The sequence below is a fragment of the Bos indicus genome, chromosome 10 (assembly GCF_029378745.1).
Source record: "Bos indicus isolate NIAB-ARS_2022 breed Sahiwal x Tharparkar chromosome 10, NIAB-ARS_B.indTharparkar_mat_pri_1.0, whole genome shotgun sequence".
Lineage (NCBI taxonomy): Eukaryota > Metazoa > Chordata > Mammalia > Artiodactyla > Bovidae > Bos > Bos indicus.
Genome location: NC_091769.1, coordinates 80,548,653 through 80,570,065, shown reverse-complemented (window position 1 = coordinate 80,570,065; position 21,413 = coordinate 80,548,653). Strand labels below are relative to the sequence as shown.

Sequence of the window (21,413 nt, the reverse complement as noted above, 5' to 3'; positions counted from 1 at the left end):
CTTTTAATTCTTCTAAGTCCCCAAACCAGAAAATGGGATCTGTGCCTCCCCAGTGTGAGGCTGTACTGGGGGCAGGGCCAGTAGCTCTGAGATCCCAGGTCTGTTTTGACTTCCGGGTCTGTTTTGACCTCCAGGTCTGTGAGCGAGGATGTGTGTGTTGGTGTGAATGGAGGTGTATGTACGTGGGTGTGTGTATATATATGTATGTGTGTGTGTTTGTGTATGTGTGTATGTGAGTGTGTGTGTGTATGTGTGTACATGTGTGAGTGGGTATGTGTATTTGTATGTGTGTTTGTGTATATGTGTGTATAACAAGTGTATGTGAGTGTGTATATATGTATATTTGTGTTTGTGTTTATGTGTGTATAACAAGTGTATGTGAGTGTGTATATATGTATATTTGTGTATGTGTGTACACGTGTGTTTGTATGTCGGTGTGTATGTCTGTGTGTGTGTGTGTACATGTGTGTGGTGTGTGTCTAGCTCTGAGGAGCCCCTCTGTTATTTTTGGCCACTGCCTTGACTTTGGCAGGGGAGTGGCTCCCTTTCAAACACCACAGACATCCTCCAGATAATGTCTAATGGCACTTTCCAGTAGAGTTCCCGATATTCGGAAAGGCCTTTCCAGGAACCCAGAGTGCTTTTCCAGACTTGGCCCTGGGAGCTAGGAGCTGGGAGCTGGAGGAGGTGGAGCAGGGGAAGCGGGGGTGGGGGTGGGGGCCCAGACCCCTGGTTTCCTGCCCTTCATCCTGGATGCTGTGCTAGCTGGGCTCTTTGGAGGTGTCTTTCATGAGTCCTGAGGACTCACTTTAGAAATCTGGATAATTTTCCAAACTCTAGCCACCTAGCTTTTCTTTTTTTTTTGGTAAGTTAAGCAGTGGTAAACTTAGAGATTCATTGTGTATAATTAGCTTTCAGCTTTTTTACAATGAAAGAACTCCACATTGGGATTTTAATTCCCTGGGCCTGTCTGGATAACTGCCCCCGCCCCCGCACCTTTTCCTTTCCCCCTTAACGGTCTGCTTGGTGCAGGCAGCAAGGCCATATTGGGGCCCAGGGGTGTCCAGTTAGGGCACTTGCTCCCAGTCCCTTTCCATGGAAGCTGCTGGCTCAGGACAAGGCCAGCTTAGGTCCACCTTATGGCTCAGGGAGTGTGTTTGGAGTTACAGAGCTGAGCACCCACCCCCTCCCCTGAGCAGGAGCCAAGCCTGGGCTATGCTGTGGACCAGGCACATCTCTGAGTGTTTCACAGATATTAATTCATTTAATCCTCAGAACACCCGTGTGAAATGATTTGGCTGGGAGAGTAAGGAAATTTAGACCTGCAAAGGCTCAGGCGGTTACAGCTGTTATTTCTATATTTTCTGCTCTGAGGCCCGTTTGCAAAGAAGATGAACATTGCAGATTGGAGACCCTGGCCTTCTTCTCCCCAGTCCTGTTCCTGTCCCCCAGTGGAACTGATGACTATCGAGCTTGGTGGTTTTCATTCCTAAGCATCCATTTATACAGTTCCTACCTGTCTGGCTGTGTGCATAACAGATGGTGTCACACCCAGCGTATCACCGTGCACACTGCTGTTTCTGTGCTTGTCTGTCCCACACCCCACTCGGTAGGAGCTCTGACCCCATACCATTGATGAGACGGCTGAGACCAGGAGGGGTTGGAGGATTTGGGGGATGTTTACAGGTGGCAGGTGGGGCCAGAAGCCAGGCTTCCTGCCTTTGCGGGTGGCTCTTTGTGTTCACCTGCTGCTCCTGCCACATCGGAGTTCAAAGACTGACTGGTATTTGGTGAGGGAGGGCAGGGGCAGAGAGTCTGTTTTTTATTTTCTTCCCTCCCACGTGTGTTTTTGACACCTGGTTCTCATCCCCTGGGGCATGTGCTCGTTTGCCCGCTGCCCTGGACTCACAGTACTTTGCCATTTTTTTCTCTTCCCAGGAGGGAGCCCTTCTGCTTTTATTGTTCCTGGATGAAGTAAATATGCAATGACAGAAAAGCTACTGTGAATTAAGGCATGCTTCTAAATGAATTTGTATTGTATGTCTCACAGTGGCTTCTTGCAACATTTGGAAGTTAGTTGTTCTTGCACATAGTTTTGGAAGAGGCGGGAGGTGGGAAGCCGTGGCTGGCTGAGTCCATCTTGGCTGGGTCCCAGGGGCAGCCAGTGGGATTCCAGTTATGTCTGTCTGTGCATGCTTGGTTTCCTGGCTCTGGCCCTTTCTTCCTTCTGCCCTGGCTCTGGGCCACTCAGCCCCTTGCCTTGCTCACTTAGCGCCTGGGTAGAAGATGGGTTGGAGAGAGCTGGAGAGGACAGACATGTTGGCAGCCTCTTGACAGCCTTTGCCACACTTGCTTAGGGCACTGTTGTGAGACTCTTAGCTCTGAGGACATTTGGAAGGTTCTCAGGGGGTGTCACTCATCTATGACTGACTGGGGACTCCTTGGATGAGTGAAGGTGAGTCTGTAGGGTCTCCTGGGGCTTCCTAGTAAGGAGTCCATTGCCTGGGGCTCCTGAAGCCTGCGGCACTGGCATCTGGACACTCATGCCACCTCATCCCAGAACCTTGAAGCCTAGAAGGATAGGAGTGGTTTAACAGTGGTTCTCACTTAAATGCATCAGCGTCACCTGGAGGATTTGTTACAGCACTGGTTGCGGAGCCTCATCCTCAGGGTTGGTCATTCACTGGGTCTGGGGTGGGGCCTGAGAAATTACGTTTTTAGCAAGTGAGATGACACTTTAAGATGACTTGCAGAGGCGGGTAGATGTAGGCAGGGGTGAGGAACTGGGGCTCCTTTTGCAGTCTGCTACTGAGATCTTGAACCAGACTGTGACTTTGCTGGTAATTTCTGCCTCGTACCTCCTGACTCTCCCCCAGAATAAAGACCACGTTCTTTTTCTCTTTGGGAGGTCCAAGTTTGGGGAGGGAGGTGTGCTCTTGCACCCCGAGAAAAGGGGACTCCTCAGGGAGCTCCGATGGGCACGTGGTAGTCGGTGGTCACCAAATGTTGGACGGACAGTGTCAGCGGATGCCTTTTGAGGGGGTGTGGGAGCCACAGTCCAGCAAGAGACGTCTGCAGATGAGAAGGTACTGGGGGTGATGTCCCTTTGAGTCACCAAGGTTCACTCCAGTGATGGGGCTGAATCCGGGGCACAGAGCAGGGCTGGGGAGGCTCCTGAGATTCAGAAGGGTGCCCTGGAGTCAGGAGGAGGCCGGAGGCTGGGGAAGCTGGCCTCTAGCTCGGGATGGGCTCTGAGCCTGCCACGCCACCTGGCACCCTTCCCTGCGTGTCCTGTTGCGGGCTGGTGGGAGCCAGCACAGGCCTCCAGCTCCCTATTAGGTAGTCCAGCTGCGTTTCTTCCTCTTTTGGCCAGCGGCCCACTTCACATTCCTCTCCCGAGGTGCTGGCCCAGCTGACACGTCTCTCCACTCCCTGCCCTATTGCATTTGGCGGAGGCCTCTACTTCAGAAATTCTTAGGGAGTTTCTGGTCCTCTTGTGAGGGTTTGGGACCTCAAAGGAAGTAAACTTGGCCCTCGGTTTTCCTTCTCTTTCCAGTCCCAGGGCCGAGGGAGTTCTCAAGTATTGGACATGGGTGGCCTGCTCTGCTGTCTTTAGGCTCAGCCTCCTGAGGGTGTGGAACCAGACAGAACCTGGGGCTCTGCATCTATCAGGATGTGGGGTCCAGTAGGACCTTGGTCTGCTTGCCTTCTCCTCCCTTTCAGCTTGGACCTTGGAGGGGTGTCATTTAGGAGAAGAATCGGTATGGAGATACTGCTCCTTTTTTTTGCATTGTTAGGCCAGACAGCTGCTTTGGGAGACCCTGTCCTCTTTCCTCAGAGCAGAGAGAACAGTTGTGCGTTAGGTTCCGGGGCTGTGGGAGACCCGAGGTCTCTTAGAGCTTCCTGTGGCCACTGTGTGACGCTGGACAAGTCACAGCGGATTGTTACCTATAAAATGAGTTGTGTTAGTCGCTCAGTTGTGTCCGACTCTTTGCAGCCCCATGAGTGTATAGCCCACGAGGCTCCTCCGTCCATGGAATTTTCCAGGCAAGAATAGGAGTGGGTTGCCATTTCCTTCTCCAGGGGATCTTCCCGACCCGGGGATCATAAAATGAGGGGACTGGGTTATAGGGTGACAGTGGGGCTCTGTTGTAAGTGTCCTGCTTGGATTATCGCGTGGAGATGATCTTTAGGGTCTGGGTCAACGCCAGTATCCTGTGTTCTTGTCCTCTTTGTGGGGACGGGTTACTCTGCAGTCTAATACTTCTTGAGGTGACCTTGAGGTCGATCCCTGGGCTTGCAGTCTGGCCCTGAAATAACCTGCTAAAACACTGTCTCATATCTGTAGGAGTCTTCTGTGTCCTCATCCTTCAGGAATTTGTTCCCACCCTCTAGGGAGGGTATGGGTGGGGCCAGGTGAATGAACTTCCCTTAGGGACCCACAGTGCTCTGTGTCTTGGGCCCTGCATGGACTCTCTTGCTCTGGAAATACCTGCTTGGGGTGTGGCCGAGTGGGAAGCCCAGGTGCCTGGGGAGGGGAGAGTGGAGAGCCTTGTTTAGGGTGGAGATGGGTTTCTTAGCTTTGCCTAAGGATGCGCCAGGTGTGGTCGGGGGGTGGGAATGCTGGGGGTGGCTCTGGAGGGGTGGGAGGGCATCTGTGCCCTCTGCAAGGTGGGCCACTCATAATCAGCCCTTTGTGTGGCTTGGCTGACCCACGGCCTGGTGGGAGGGAGGCGGCCTGCCCGTGGGTTCTGTGGGTAGAAGAAACTCCAAACTCCTGCCGGAGCCAGGGAACAAGGGTTTCAGCCTGGAATCTGCCCAAGGGACTGGTGTCAATGGGCAGCCTTGTGTTTCACTTTGTTTACTCCCAGAACCCAGCTCTATCCTTTCCCTGGTAGCAGTCTGAAGAAATCAAATCACAGGAGGCCCAACCAGAAGGGAACCCGTGCTGTCACCTGACTTCTGCACATCAGATAAAGAGACTGAGGTCCATGGTGGTGATCTGTCTTGTCCAAGGACACACTGCTTTGAGTTCATTCCTTGTGGGGCTGGTTTAAGTAAAAAAATTATTCTGGGGACATATAAATCAACAACTGAAGTCATCCTTGCCAGTGGGCTCCAGAACACCTGCCGACAGATAGACGAGGTGAGCCTCTGTGCTCTGAAGGCAGGTGGGGCTGCTGGGGATCTGTGTGGGTGGTGGTCAAGTTCAGGTGAATTTCACACATGCTGACAGCTGTGCTCTACTGGGTGGAGGTGGTGATGGATAGACAGGTGGGCCCTTTGCATGGCTGCCCTTACGCTCAGATGTTCCTGGCACCGGCTTCTGATTTTGCAGTTGAGGAGGGAGCCAGAAATGGTCAGAGGGACCAGTGCTGGTGATGCTAGTGGTCCTGATGTTAGCACTTAGCACTGAATCGTCATAACCACCCGTAAGATCTAGGTGCTAATACATTTTCATCTCCACTTTACAGAAACACTTAAGCATTATTGAGATTAAATAATTTGCCCAAGCCATAGACAGAGAGGGGCTTGGCGGGCTACAGTTCATGGGGTCGAAAAGAAGCAGACATGACTGAGCACACAGCATGCACACCCAAGTTCTTGCGTGGCATTCTGGCCTGTGAAGCCAGAGTTGCCCAGCCACAGCCTGCAGTCCTAACCACCACTTTGACCATCTCCTTTCCTCTCTGCCAGGGCATGCTGCTTGATGGCAAGTCGGCCTGATTGGAGAAGGGGAACCCCTCGCTAGAGAAGGAGCTGGGTCTCCACCCTCCCTAGGCCCCAAATACCTCTCTCCTGACACACACATTCCTGTGCATTCCTGAGGAGCCAGGAAGTGACTGTCTCTGGTCCCTGCAGGTCCCAGCGCTGAGGCAGCAGTGGAGGTGGGGCAGCTCAGCCCAGATGGGGGCTTTTTATGAACCCCTCCATGCTTCTCTCTGCCTCCCTCTTTTCTTCTCCTCGTCTGTTGTCTCTCCCTCCTGCCCCGCAGTGGCACCCCAGGCACTGGCCACTCCTGAGATTGGCCTTGGGAGGTAGGCTTCGCCAGAGGGATGGCTTTCTTTGCCTTTCTCGGGGTGCAAGGTGCTGGCTGCCTTTGCGGGCTGCCCTGGAGCAGGGCTATGTCAGGGTTGGGCTGCTCCTGTGTCTGCAGGGGGCTCCAGGCTCCCACCCTCTGAAACAGCCACGGTCGTGTTTCCCTGTCTCTCTTGCAGCTACCATGCTGGCTGTTACACATCCTGAATCTTATTTCATCCCAACAACAAGGTAGGAGGTATCAGCCCTGTTTACAGGCGAGGGAATCAAAACCCTGCAAAGTCAGAGACTGCACTGAGGCTAGTTTATGGCAGATAGGGGTTAATGCCCAGGTCTGTGGACCCAAGTGTCCACGTCCACTGATGCCCAGCATGAGCAGAGAGTGGCAGCAGAACAGAACCCCTGTCAGACAACAACAGTAAAACGCTTCCCAGCCAGGCTAGAGTATCCTGGGTCCGGGTGGGCTGGGTGTCTCCCTCATGAAGGCGCCTTGCTGGTCTCCTCTGAGAGTAGAGGCCAGATGGAAAGCATTTACAGGCTCATGGGCACTTCTTACTCATGAGTCTGTGGCCGAGGCATTGCTCAGAAAAACTCAGGCAGGAGAACACGTGATGCACAGGCAGCCAGAAGCCAGTCGGAGCCTGTCCCTCGCATCTGGCCCGGTTCTGTGATTCCTTCTTTTCAGAGAGTTTCAGCGCCCATTGTCATTGGAACTTGTTAATAGCGGCTGTGGGAGCCTAGTGAATGATAATAATAATGATATGATAATACTGTGAGAGCTATATGCACTAACTCTTCTAATGCTCTGCCTCGCTGTGTCCTTAGCTTTTTGCTTGTAAGCACTGGAATAAGGACTTTCCATGTATTAACCCATATATTCCTCACAATAACTTTGTGAGGTGGGCACTAATACCCCCATTTTATAGACGGGAAAACTGAGGCCCAGCGAGGTTTAGTTGTTCATCCAGGGTCCTACAGCTAGCAAGGGGCAGAGCTGGGGCTTGAATCCAAGGATTTCCAGTCAGTAAGACCATACATGATTCCCTTGAGGTCAGGGACCTCCCCATGGCTTTTATTTCTGTCCTTTGGCCTAGTACCTGATACCAAGTGGACTCTATGAAGAGTCGTAATGATAGAATGAAGGGTGTTGGCATCCTGCCCTTTGAGGGGAAGTTGCCTTTAAGTTTCAGGGATCCCGGCATGGCTGGCATGACTTTCTGTTGAGGAGTGAGACCCGGAGCCCCACCCTTGGTCTCCTGAAGCCACTTACTTATGAGGGGAGCCCCTTGTATGGGGAAGGCTTCAAGTGCAGATGGAGTTGGCAGGGCTGGGAAGATAAGCCCAGGAGACACAGGGCCCAGAAAGCCCCTCATTAGCTACTTGTTCCTGTGGGGAGGTCTCCCCTGTCTTCATGTTATAAGTGCCAGTAGGCCTTTAACTACCAGGGAGGGATAGCAGATAATTTAGAATTTAATAAAGTTATCATCAATTCATAGGGGCAGGGGTTGTTTTTTCTTTCTCTCTTTATCCATGTTTCCTGGCATGTGGTGGGCACCTAAGGAATGTTAGTTGTGTGAATGAATGAATTAAAATAGAATCTTCATATGGAAAATTCAAGCACAGAAATAGAGAAGAGTATAATGAATCCCCGTGTACCCATTACCCAGCTTCAGCAATTAGCAGCGGAACCTGCTGGTCGTACGTAGCCACCTGGGACACTTTACAGTGAGATTAGCACGCTAGGATGAACTGCTAAGAGCTTCTCGAGAGGAAAAGGACACACAGAGATGAGATGATGCTATAGGACTAGTAAGAACTCGCTTTCACGTCACTGCCATGAGACATGTGCCAGGCACGCTGGAGGTGCTTATTTGAAGGTTTGACCTGACTGCACTGGACCATGTGGCATTGGGCTCCAGCCCCAGAGTGGGAAGAAAGTTCCTGAGGGATGAGTTCAGCAGATCCATGAGATGTTCAGACACATACGCTGTGGCTAAAGGCAGTGCAGCCAACAATAGTTCATCTACTCAGTTCATATTTATTATCTCTCTTTTTAAATGGTGTTCAAATACTTTCAAAGTACAGAATAGTAAAACACATAGCCAGGTGCTTGCCACCTGGATTTAAGAGATATTAAGCACTCGCTCTTTTCAGATCACGGCCAGATGACGCAGGACATGTGTCTCTGAAGAGGCCAGTTGAGTGAGAGACCCACCACCTAGCAGTTCCCTGTCATGATCAAGGATGTCACAGCCTCTACAGTGAAGGGCACGCAAGGAAGGCCCCAGGCTGCCTTTGAGGAAACCAGTAAGACCTCCCACAGGAGGTGATACTGTGAGCTAAAATTTAAATCTAGAATATATAAGAGTGAGTCAGGCGAGGGGGGTGGTGGCAGAGAGTGGGGGAGGTGGACCAGGCAGAGTGTGACCAAAAACATGAGACAGTGAGTGTCAAGTTCTGGGAAGGGAAGGGCGGGGAATGAGTGTGAGGTGGGGCGGGGAGCAGCTGGAGGGGAAGAGGCCTGGGGGCGGGTGACGGTGAGCCCAGAGGGTCTGTGGGGGCAGTAGCGGGCTCCGGGCCTGTCTGAACTGGACAGTGTAATCTTCAGTGGAGGTTTGGGAACGGGGCAGGGGAAGTGGGGGAACCGCGTCAGAGGAGTATTTGGAGAAAGCTGGCTGTTTAGAGCAGTCACCAGGCTGGAAGAGGCTCTGCTGGACTTGGCGTGTTGAGTGGGCCCCAGGGCTTGGAGGAGCAGGACTTGGGGGAAGTTGAGTGGAAATGGAGTTAAGCTCAGAATTTCTACTAGTCATACTTTCCAAAGAAGGAATGAACTGTTAGGTTGGGAGTTACCTGGTCTTAAATGTGTTTAGGTCTGCTGAAATGGAAATGGGGGGAATTCCCTAGTGGCCCAGCGATTAGGACTTCGTGCTTTCGCTGTTGAGGGCCGGGGTTCAGTCCCTGGTTGGGGAACGAATCCCACAAGCCATGTGGCATGGCCAAAAAACAATACGAAACAAAACCCTTCTAATTGAGGTATTCAACTAACTCTAAAAGAAATGAGATGGGAAGGACATGGAGGAAGGAGGGCACTGGCCCTTCACGGTCTTTTCTTACTCCGTGTTCTAAGAATATAAGCTGGGAGAGAGTTGGTTAAGTGACCCGTGGGCACAGACAAGTGGTGCTCCAAGGAAGGCGGCTATGGAGGAGGTGCTGGCCTGTTGCCATGGGAACCATCTCTGCTGTGGGTTTCCAGTTCCAAGGATGCCCTGAAAGGAATGAGCTCACTCCACCTGCAAGGTGATGAGTCAGCCTGCTCCGAAGTCCTGCTTGCCAAAGAGGGCTGAGCAGGACCCTGCTTCTGCCCCTCATGGACCACTGATACTTCTCTGCCTGATGTGAGCCGTTGTCATTAGACAGGAGATGGAGGCAGAAGAGGCAGCCACATGCCATTCTGGTAGCCCTCAGGATCCTGACTTCAGTAGACGCAGGAGAAAGCCTCTATTCCACTTGGCCAAACCATGGTGCTCAGCAGGGCTGAACTATCCTATCTGCAGGCTGCTCACCTCACATTGACAGGGCACCAGATACACCTGGGACCTTGTAGTCCCGGCACGTAGGCTAGACGGATGCTGTGTGCTGAGGGCGTTGAGGAAGTTCAGGCTGTTCGTGGATGTCTATTGGTCAGGTGTAGGGGTGGTTTCCGAGGGTGGATGAAGAAACCTTCTGGGATTTGATTGCACACTGGAAGGATTAGGGGTCACTAGTTTGCCGATCGAGTCCTAGGTATATTTTTGGAGGCCTGGGCTTGTGACTCGTGGCCCTTGCCTCCCTACCGCCCACGTGTGCAATTCATCGATCTTATGGGGGAGTGTGCAGAAAATGTCCACTGACTGCCAGGTGAGGACTAGCATCTCAAACAGCTGTGATTTCAGAGCACGAGGCATCTTCCTCAAGACCCTACTAAATGCAGACCATCATCTACTGGGTTCTAGTTCCTCAGAATCCAGATGGGCGCTGGAGCCTGTTCCCTCCCTCCTTGGGGCAGCCTGGGGATAACATTGAAAAGGCCAGGGGAGGTTGGCTTTTCTAGTTTCTCACTGCCTGCCTGCTTCACCTCCATGGACCTCTGTTTCCATCTGAGAAGATAAATGACTTTGGGGGAACGGTGAATGACCACTTTAACCCTTTCACCTAAACACAACTACTTAAATTTCGAGAAGCCGGTTTTGTTTTTATCCTCACGCTTGTGTTATTTTGATAACGGTGGTTACTTTTATATTTCCTTTTTATATTTACTTTTATATTTAGTTTACTTTTATATTTCCCCACTTGGCATTTTTATCAAAGATACCTTTTCTTATATAGCCACACAGCCTTTATCTTCCTTCCCTGGAGCAAGTGAGATCCAAGTGTACAGACTGTTTCATGAATACGTATTTATTTGTACTTTCCTGCATCTTTTTCTAAAAAGCATTTGAGGAAAGCATGAAAGTGAGGAAGGTGCTCTGTGACATCCTAGAGGGGTAGGGATGGAGTGGGAGATGGGAGGGAGGTTCAAGAGGGAGGGGATATATGCATGCCTGTGGCTGATCCATGAAGATGGATGGCAGAAACCAGCACAATATTGTAAAGTAATTATCCTCCAGTTAAAAAAAAAAAACAACTTAATGCAAGTGTAGCGGAGGGAACTCGACTCTGTACTCTGTAATGACCTATATGGGAAAAGAATCTAAGAAAGAGTAGATACATGTGCATGTATAACTGATTCACTTTGCTGTCTACCTGAAATTAACACAACATTTAAAATCAACCATACTAAAAAAAAAAAAAGCTCCAGAGCTTTGTCAGGGTGGTTGTAGGTGGGTGAGGTAATTGAGAAAATAATGTTAAAAGAACTTAGTTTTTGTAAGCACTGACCCTAGTTTTGAGCTGCCCGGTAGCTAAAACAAAAGGAGAAATTGGAATTATCATCTACTTCCTAATAAAGGGAAGTGTGCTGGTTCGTGAGAAAGAGACACCTTGTCTCTTAGCGTGAGCACCGAACACCAAGGGCTTTTCCATTTTAGGAGAGCAGTGTGCTGATGATGCCATCAGTGTTGGTTTCATGGAGCTCACAGAGACCTTTTTGTATATTGGTTCTTAAATCAACCTGCGGTAGAGTCAAAGGCACGGTGTTAAATCATACTGGTGTGAAGGTACTTCTGTGGGGAGCTGAGAAATGAAAGCTGGTTCCACTGTTTCTAGAGCTGCAGCCTGAGCGAGGCCCCGGTCCTTAGAGATGCTCGTCAGCGTTTCCTGGAAACTCACTTGCACTTGTCTGATAGGGGCTAGAGGGCGGTCAGTGTGGACTCCTGGGCTGTGTTCAGAGGTTTTCGGAGGCTTTTCTGAGATGAGAACTTATGCTTCCAACTGCTGGGCTGTCTGAGGCCAAAACTGCTATTTCATTAGGAAAACAAGAGTTTGGCTCACATCACCTCTTTAGAAGGAGAGCCATTGAAGCCAAAGCTGTCTTCTGGAAGCACTTGGTGGTCTGCTCAACAAGGTGCTCCTGGCCCCTGACTCTTGGCTGCAGAGCGGGGATGAGGCTGTCCAGTCAGGCCTGGGCCTGGACCTCGACTGGCTGCCCGACTGTTCCGCCAGGTGACAAACTGCTCCTCTTAATTCTCCCATCCCTGGGCATTTTCATAGTGTCCAGCTTTGAGCGCTCATAGATAATTCCTCTATAAATACTCCTTTCACCGTGGACCTTTTCCTGCATTTTAGGATAATATCTAGGAGCTGAGTAAATTGGTTAAAAGAGATGATCATTTCTATAAGTGCTTTTACATACTAATCAGTTGCCTTTAAAATGCAGACTAATAAAAAATCAAATGGTGCTCGCTGTGGCAGCACATATACTAAAATTAGAATGACACAGAGTAGATTAGCGTGGTCCCTGTGCAAGGGTGACGTGCAGATTTGTGACGCAGTCTGTACTTCTGTGCTCTGACAAACTAGAGGGGTGGGATGGGGCGGGAGGTGGGAAGGAGGGTCAAGGAGGAGGAGATATATGTATACCTACGGCTGATTCATGTTGATGTTTGGCAGAAACCAACACGATATTGAAAAGCAATTATCCTTCAGTTAAAAATAAATAAAATTTTAAAAATAATAAGAGAAATAGAAAGGGCAGGCTAGCTTAATGTGCCATCCATAATATACAAGCTATTTTTTGTTGAAGTACAGTTTCAGGTATACAACAAAGTGGTTTAGTACTTTTATAGCTTATACTCAGCCTATTTTTTTAAACTAATTGAGATGAAAAGTAGTATTTACTGCAGCAAATTTAAAAAATACAGCAAAATACAAAGAAGAAAATAAGGATCGCCTAGAATTCCCTCCGGAGAAGGCAATGGCATCCCACTCCAGTACTCTTGCCTGGAAAATCCCATGGACAGAGGAGCCTGGTAGGCTGCAGTCCGTGGGGTCGCTAAGAGTCGGACACGACTGAGCGACTTCACTTTCACTTTTCACTTTCACGCATTGGAGAAGGAAATGGCAACCCACTCCAGTGTTCTTGCCTGGAGAATCCCAGGGACAGGGGAGCCTGGTAGGCTGCCATCTATGGGGTCGCACAGAGTCTGACACGACTGAAGTGACTTAGCAGCAGCAGCAGAATTCCCTCACCCGAGAGCATGGAGGTGTGTGGTTTGATGGGCTGCTGCGGTGAATCTGTTGCCTCTTATCAGATCTGCGACAGTCCCCCCCTTAATGGCCATCCTTAGGGGACCCCTACCTGGCAGAGGCGGGGGTGCCTGGTTTTCCTTGGACCCAAAGTATCTTCTCAGGCATTGGCCCGTCCCTGGCTGTAGACTTACATTTCTAAGGTTCTCAAGGGCTCGCTAACCTTTTTTTCTAGTGCTAGATACATAAGAAGGTGACTGGGAAACTCTCAGGATTTAAACATTTGAGAGGAACATGTGAAATATTATCGCCTGTTGGCAACTTAGCAGTAGCTGCCCCTTGCCAGGCAAGACCTAAGGGTCAGGGGTATGGCTGCTGAGTGCTGGGGGGACAAGCAATCAAGAAGTGGGATCTGTGTCTGCGAAGATTCTGCCCGGTCCTGGCTCCTGACCGCATTCCCCAAGTTCCTGTGAGGCTCGTCACAAGAGCCAGGGTGTTTGGTGAAATTGAAGGGAAGTAGGACGAGTCGTAAATGAGAACCTGCGCCTGCCGTCTCCGTGCGGGTTCTCACTTCCCCGTTCGCTTCTCTGAACCGAGTATCCTGTGGTCCAGGCGACCCTCTCCTCTGCAGCTCGTCCTTAGGAGGGGGCCTCCTGGCGGCAGGAGAGACCGCTTCCTGATCTGGGCTGGCCCTTGTTGACCTCTTGGCTGGGGTGCCGGTGCTGGGCTGAGGGTGGCTGACACCTCCAACCCACAGCGAGATGTCTGTGACCCGAGCAGTTACGAGTCCGCTCTGAATACTGGGGTGGGAGGAAGAAGAAGGTCTGTCCATGGAATGACTTAACCTCAAATTGGGATGGAGGTCTCAGTCCCCAGGAATTCCAAGAACTAACACTTTCTTATGCAAAGTCGCTTCAATCATGTCTGACTCTATTCAGTGTCTTAGGGGGCTTCAGATGCCAGAATGGGTGAATATGCTGGGAGCGCTTGGTACTGTGGCCACAGTAGGGCTCACCTGGATGGTTCTGTTACTTTCGGTATGGGGGAGGTGGTGCACAGAAGCTTCCTTTTTCCTGCAACTTTGGACTTGCCTTTGAGTTGGGTGGGATTTGGGCAGGACCATAGCTGCCCTTGTTATGGGAAGAAGTGATGCTGAAATGATGGCTGCTTAGAGCTGCCTATCTGTGGAATTGTCAGGCCCTTGAGGAGGTGCACTTAGAGGAGGCTTGATGTTCCAGTGCTGTTTTTCCTATGGTTAGCTCATCTGACACAGTTGGGGAGAGTTTTCCTATGTCTGGGGGCTGTGGATGATCAGAACTTTGGAACCATGAGATCCACCACAGAGAGTCTTGGTGTTGGGACATTTCCTTGGGGAGGCCCTGAAGGGGGACACCACCGTAATGTCTCAGCTGCTGTTCTAGTTGTTTGGGTAAAGAGCTCCCTGCTGGAGCCTTGTAAGGCTCTAGTTTGTGGCCACGTGGAGAGGCTGGGATTGATTTATTCTGTCTGGTTGGTTAGACACTCTACCCTCTGCTTCCCCCCACCCAGAAAACCACAGTGAACTGTCAAGGCTGGTCTAGTTACAATTCATGGTAATTGGGAGAGGGAGAGGGACTCCTGAGGAGACCATGGCTTGTGCTTTGCTCTGTGAAGAGAGAGGATCTATGCTGTGAGAAGTGGAGGCAGGTAGCAATTAAGGGCCTGCTGCTGCTGCTGCTGCTGCTGCTGCTGCTGCTAAGTCGCTTCAGTTGTGTCCGACTCTGTGTGACCCCAGAGATGGCAGCTCACCAGGCTCCCCCGTCCCTGGGATTCTCCAGGCAAGAACACTGGAGTGGGTTGCCATTTCCTTCTCCAATGCATGAAAGTGAAAAGTAAAAGTGAAGTCACTCAATTGTGGCCGACTCTTAGCGACCCCGTGGACTGCAGCCCACCAGGCCCCTCTGTCCATGGGATTTTCCAGGCAAGAGTACTGGAGTGGGGTGCCATTGCCTTCTCTGAAGGGCCTACTACTTACACGTTATTAAATGATCATCTACTACTCCAGGTGGCCATGACTTCCCTGTAGAATTCTGGTTCCTGCAGGCACGTCCACCCTCTGCCATACAAGTGGAGAGTTTCACGCCAAGGCTGTATTCCCTAAAGGGTGGTCTGTGGGCCACCTAGCATTCATATAAAAATTGTAGCTTCCTGGGCCTTGCCTAGACCTGCTGAACCAAACACTCTAGTCTCAGAGCCGTGGAATCTGCATTTCTAGCAAGCTCCTACCTCAAGTTTTAGACAACACTAGAGCCCACTCCAGTACTCTTGCCTGGAAAATCCCATGGACGGAGGAACCTGGTGGGCTGCAGTCCATGGGGTCGCTAAGACTCGGACACGACTGAGCAACTTCACTTTCACTTTTCACTTTCATGCATTGGAGAAGGAAATGGCAACCCACTCCAGTGTTCTTGCCTGGAGAATCCCAGGGACGGGGGAGCCTGGTGGGCTGCCGTCTATGGGGTCGCACAGAGTCTGACACGACTGAAGTGACTTAGCAGCAGCAGCAGAGACCTCTGTGAAGGATGACCTGGGAATGTTGTTGCCTCAGGCTGAACGATAGGTGTTCAGCCAAACGAGCTCAACTCTTGCACTTCCCCTGGGACATCTTGGTGATGCTTTGTCTCCTCATAGACTGCAAATTCACTAGCTGCGCCCCGCCCCCGCCGCAAATGTGAGTCGGGTATCTCTTCTGGACCCCGAGCCCAGAGGGGAAGTATTGATAGGGGACGGGAGGGAAGATCTCCTCCTGTTTCCTCCTGTGACGGTTTTGGCTTTGGAGCAGGTGGGCCGGTGGGCTATCTGCAAGCACTGTTGGGGTGACCATGGTGGGTGGAAGCCGCTTTCTCATCCTGGACTTGCAGAGGGGGTGTCTGTACCAGACAGGCGGCCCACCCTGTCCTGGCCACTAAGCACAAACATCTGTGTCCTGCAGTGACCTGCCAGCCCCGTTGTTTGGTTTCCTGTGGAGGGAGGGCTTTTCAGTGTTGTGTATCCTGCTCTGCCTGCCTCCCCTCCCCGTCCACCTTAGTGACCTCTGGTCCTCTACTCTCAGTTGAGCCAAATTCTGACTGTGGGCTGTTGTCTGGGTTCTAGCTTTCCTCCAGACAGCGTGACAGGAGGGGTTTGGGTTGGCCCTAGACTGTGTAAACGCCTCCTCATTGTTATGGCCCTGGATCATTTCAGCCTGGGGGTCTGCCAGCAGCAGTGTGTTTGCTGGCCCAGACTCAAACTGTCCCCTCGAGATAGGGGCCCAGGCAGCACAGGAAGCTCGAAGGCCTGTAGGACTCAGCTTAACAGGCAATTCCCTAATGACTCCACACCCTTAGGGGGTCATCTTGGAGGCTCTAGGTCAAGAAACCCTCTGGCAGCCTTCTGCCTAGCAGAGGGGCTGAGAGTTTTGCAGGGGAGATGTGGCACTGTGGGGGCCACAGTGTAGAAGGGGATCAGGTAGGGAAAGCTTTAGGGGAGCTACAAGGTCTACTGATGTCAGAGTGGACTGGGGTTACAAGAAGGACGGGTATAGAGGACTCAGAGGTCGGATTTAAGAAAAAGGATGTCCAGAGCACTGAGCCTGGAGGCCCAGAAAAGACGAACTCTTCCAGTCAGAACAACTGAACTTTAAAAAGTAAGAAGAGAATCTGATCAGGGCAGGCTTCTAGTCCAGTGCGTGCTTGTGGTCTTTTCTGAAGTCCTTGAGGATTGGTGCAGCCTGTGGGTTAGTATCTGGGGCTTGTTTACGTAGCAGAACTATGGAAATGTTCTTCCCCTTGGGCCGGGTAATTCCACCCCCAGGATTGTGTCCTGAGGAAAGCGTCCAACTAAAACAAAGAAAGGCTTCAGAATAGTCTCTGTGCTGTCCATAGGAGCAGAAGGGAAGGTTCCTGTGTCTCACTCACGTCAGGGGAGGAATTTAACAAACCGTCCTGACACATGATCGTGGTGGAACATTTTTTCAGCCTTTAAGTGACATTTAGGATGATCACACAGGAATAAAATGCTCAACAGAATGTTGAAAGCAGGAGAACTTCATCTAGTATGTACATTGTAATCGGGTGCAACTGTAAAAATCTGTGTAAACAGGAAGATAGCATACAAAAGTGAAAATGACTGTGTCGAAGTTATAGGATTAAATATGTAAAAAAAGATAGTACTCTTTTTTTTTTTTTTTTTTTTTGCAAGTCAGAGAATTGCTGTCTGCAGCAACATCCCTCTCCAAATGTTTTTCTGCCATCACCTGCCCTTTTTCTTGAGGAATGGCAGCTCAGTGAGATTTAACTGTCTGTTCTGAGCACTTTGCTGAGTGCTGTGCACTGTTGGGTCCCATGAAGCACACAGAGTGGGTAAGACACGGCCCCCTGAGCTTGAGAACAGGGTGTGTGTCCGCTTGCTGCGGTGACTGGATGTGCTGAGCAAGCTGATTGGTGCTGATTGCTGGGGCGTGGTCCTAGCATGGCCAGGAGTCACGGGGAGGAGAGGAGGCAGGTAGATGGACGGTCTGGGCCTTCAGCCAGAATTGGACATACATACAGGACCAGAGGACGAGATGGTTGGATGGCATCACTGATTGAATGGATGTGATCTTGCAAACTCCAGGAGATGGTGAAGGACAGGGAAGCCTGGCGTGCTGCAATCCATGGGGTCGCAGAGTCGGACATGACTGAGCAACTGAGAGAGAACAACAAGGAGGACCAGGAGAACTTTCATGACCAGGGAGTCACCTGCCTGGCAGCTGGGAAGCCCGCAAAGCCCAGCAAGAGTCCAGTTCTCCTAGGATGTGTTTTATCCGAGTCATCACTGCTTTGAATGAGATCAGAGTTAAATAAATGCCCATGATTCACTCCATTTTCTCGAGAGACTGGAAACTGAAGGCCAGGAAATGAACTCTTCCAGGAATCTCCAACATGCCCCCCGGGACCAGGCTGCTGCTCAGGCCTGCTCCCTTTGGGATGGCTGTGCTTGTCTGCCAGCTCCGGCCGTGCCCTCCCCGGGGGCAAATCCCCTGTTCACGATCCCCACCTGTGAGGCTGCACTTTGGTCCCTGTTGGGCTAGTGGAGCGGGGTGGGGTTTCAGCGTTCCTTCCCCAGTGATCTCTCCTTTTAAATCTGTCCCTGGCCTGCAGGGCTGCTGGGCACTCCTGGGAGGCCGCCCATCCACACTTTCCATTTGGGGACCTTGACATTTTGTTTAAGAGAGGATGTGATTGAGAGTGTGTGAGGGTGAGAACCGGAGGTGCTGGCTCTTTAAGGCTTGGCCTTCAAGTGAATTTTGGCAGAGGGGACACTGAACGTTTAATTTTAGGGCCAGGAGAGGGTGGGGGAAAGTCCCTGTGCATCTGCTTTGTGTTAAGTTCTTCCCTTCAGAAAAGGGCTGTGTTTGTGGTTCAAATCCGGCAGAGATGGGGCGAGCAGGGCTCCACTTCCCCGTGCTAGACAGTGGGGCACAGGGAATGCATAGAGCTTCCTTCTGGTCCTCTGACCCCATCCCAAGATAAAAGGTTCCAACTCCGAGACATCTTGGACATCCATTTTATCCCGGAGGTTGAAGCAGGCGTTTGCCTCCAGCAGCTGGGCTTTGCACGCCGAGCAGTGGAGCACCCAGAGTTGGCTAGCTGTCAGCTCGGCTTGTCTGGATCTGAGGGTCCTGCAGGGGTCAGCAGTGCTGCTGGTTCCCGCAGGCATCCCAGCTGTGATCCCGGGTTTGAGGGCTTGTGTATAGGAGGCCCAGGCTGTCAGACCTTGAAGGTCCTGCACAGACCAGATGCTGGATCTGGTCTCACTCTTGACAGATGAGGAAACTGAGGCCCAGAGGGCCAAAGAAGCTTGTCCAAGGTCACATAGTGAATCAGCGGCGGACTCGGGATTTGAACCAGACTTTCCTGACTCTCAAGTTTGGTTTGGTACTCTCTTGGGGGTGCCATCAGGCTTCCCTTTCTGCCTGCTGTTTGTGTGACTCTTCCAGGTTCTGCTTCCTCAAAGGGCTGGCCTTGGGGATATGGGTTGTGATGGCAAGTCTTGAAACTTGGTGGCAACATTCACGAGGCTGTGAGCACCTCCAAGGCTGGCTGGCTCACTGCCATTTTCCAGCACTGTCTCTGTCCCTGCACAGGGTAAGAGCTCAGAAAAAAATGAAATGAATGGATGAATGGGTGGCTTGGCCTGAGGGTGGAGGTACTGGTGTTCCAGTTAGAAGCATTGTGTTTCCTTCTGAGCATCTGCCCTGAAGCTGTCCTGTTCCAAGGCTGGGTCTTGTCTTCCCAGCCCTTTCTTGGTTCTGGCCCATCACCCAGCTTCCAGGGAAGTCTAGGGTTTCAGAGCTAAAAGGAGCCTTTGATAGAAAAGGGTCCATCCCCTTCGAGTTACAGATAAGGAAACTGAGGCAAGGCCAGTTGTCTGGGGTCTGCAGGTCCTGGATGGATCAGCAGGGACTAATCAGTGGGAACACAGGACTGAAGGCAGAGCCTGGTGTGTTATGGAGGGAGCTATGGGTTCTCTGTACCTCCCTCATCCCGTGTCTTCCTCAGTTGGGCAGATGAACCATTTCCTCTGCCTCCCTCTTCAGTCTAGCTTCCTCCCCACTGTGGAGGAGGATGGTGGGATGGTTTCACCAGTGCCATCTCGGGAGAGGCTAGGGCATGCAGGGATGGGCCAAGTCATTCCCTTGTGCCGTCCTAGAAGGGGAAAAAGGGTGCCCAGGCTCGTTTCCTCCTGGGGAAACCATAACTGGAGTCATCCTGGAGTCAGAGCCCAGGGAGGGGCCCTCCAACCCCTCCATCACCTCTGGCTTGAGGGGGTACTTCCCTCCTGCTGGTTTCATGGGAGCAGAGGAGGGCCAGGGGACACATGTGGTACACCTGGCCAGCACCCAAAGCCTGACTTACTGCTTTTGGAGGGGTATTTCTCATGGTCCACTGCAGACCAGGCTGGTGGTGGTAGCCAGAGGAGTCAGGCAACATCTTTGTGCCATTCTAAGAACCGGGAGTTCTTAAATCCCATCGTGGGTTGCAATTTGAAATCTGTTTGCCTTATAAGGCTAAATGTCTTTGTTGGTTTTATTATGAAAGTATGACATGCTCATGGTAAAAACAAAACAAAACAATAAACAATTCCCCACACGTAACAGGTTATTTTTGTATGCCACACACAATATTTCATATTTAATTTATATATATGTATATATATGCTGCTGCTGCTGCTAAGTCGCTTCAGTCGTGTCCGACTCTGTGCGACCCCAGAGACGGCAGCCCACCAGGCTCCCCCGTCCCTGGGATTCTCCAGGCAAGAACACTGGAGTGGGTTGCCATTTCCTTCTCCAATGCATGAAAGTGAAAAGTGAAAGGGAAGTTGCTCAGTTGTGTCCGACTCTTAGCGACCCCATGGACAGGCTCCTCTGTCCATGGGACCTTCCAGGCAAGAGTACTGGAGTGGGGTGCCATTGCCTTCTCCGATATATATAATTTACTTGACTGTAAATACACGTAACTTAAGTTTACCATTTTGACCATTTTTAAAGTGGGCATTTCAGTGGCAACAGGTACCTTCACATTGTCGTGCTGCCATCACCACCTTCTCATAAACCTGAAACTCTGCACCCACGGAACAGCAGCTCCCTTTAGTCCTCCCCCAGCCCCTGGCCACCACCATTCGTTCTTCTCTGTGAACTTGACGGCTTTAGGAACCTCATTAAAGTGGAATCCAGCAGCATTTGTCCTTTCACGTCTGGCTCATTTCACTCCGCACAGTGTCCCTAAGGTTCATCCCCGCTGTGGTGTGCCAGCACCTCCTTCCTCTTTAAGGCTGGCTGAGGTCCATTGCACGCGCACACGCCTTTTGTTTACCTGTGCATTTGTTGATGGATATTTGGGTCATTCCACCTTTTGACTATTGTGAATAATGCTGCTAGGAATGTGGGTATGCAAATACCTGTTCAAGTCCTTGCTTTCCCTTCTGTTCTGTCTATACCCAGAAATGGAATTGCAGTATTTTACGTACTGACAGTTTACTATTCGCAACTCTCAGGTACTTTGAGCCTCCATGGCAGGGGTGTTAGGTCAGCACAGCGCCCTGGGCCCTCCCCCACATCCCCTTGCTCGTCCCCCAGGGCCGGGTCCCTGGCTGGCTGGGCCTGCCGTGGTAGCTGTCAGCCGAGGTGGGTGGGCTGGCCAGCTGGGTCTCCTTGTTGTTCTGTGTCCAGGGCCGGCCGCAGCACAGCTCTGGGGAGAGCTAGTGCGAAGCTCTGGATCTCCTGATGGAGGAGGGCCTGTGGTGGCCAGATCCCCATCCCTCTTCTCTGTAAATCTGGTGAAGCAGGGTGCAGTCTGCTGGGCACCCTGGAGTGGAACAGGGACCCCAGAGCCAACTGGCCCCGTTTTCCCACACTGGCTTTTTCCCCCAGTTCTTCCTGCCCCAGGCTGTTTGTCTCCTAGAAGGTTACTGTGTGATCCCTTGTCTTCCAGGGAGTTCCAGAGACTAATGGCACACTTCCTAAATTCCCGTGGAGAAAAGGTCTATTTCTTGCTAACAGAGCGAGCTCTCCCCTCCGGCTTCCTGCTCTACTCGGGTCCAGCACTGTCTGGAGTCTGGCCCCCAAACATGCTCACCCTGCAGAGCGAACTGGCTTCTGCCTGCTGTCTGGAGTGGACCTCCACCATGTGCTGTGTGCTGGCCCCTGGCCA

The 21,413-nt window shown here is 51.4% G+C and overlaps 1 protein-coding gene and 1 non-coding gene across 5 annotated transcripts in view; both read left to right on the top strand.

The window, feature by feature from the left end:
- The window catches only part of ACTN1 (actinin alpha 1), a 98,105-nt gene that overhangs the window by 10,942 nt on the left and 65,750 nt on the right, over window positions 1-21,413 (top strand). The window lies entirely within an intron of this gene.
- On the top strand, window positions 11,913-12,019 carry LOC139185479 (U6 spliceosomal RNA). Its single transcript, XR_011569064.1, has one exon. It is a non-coding gene; the product is annotated as a U6 spliceosomal RNA (small nuclear RNA).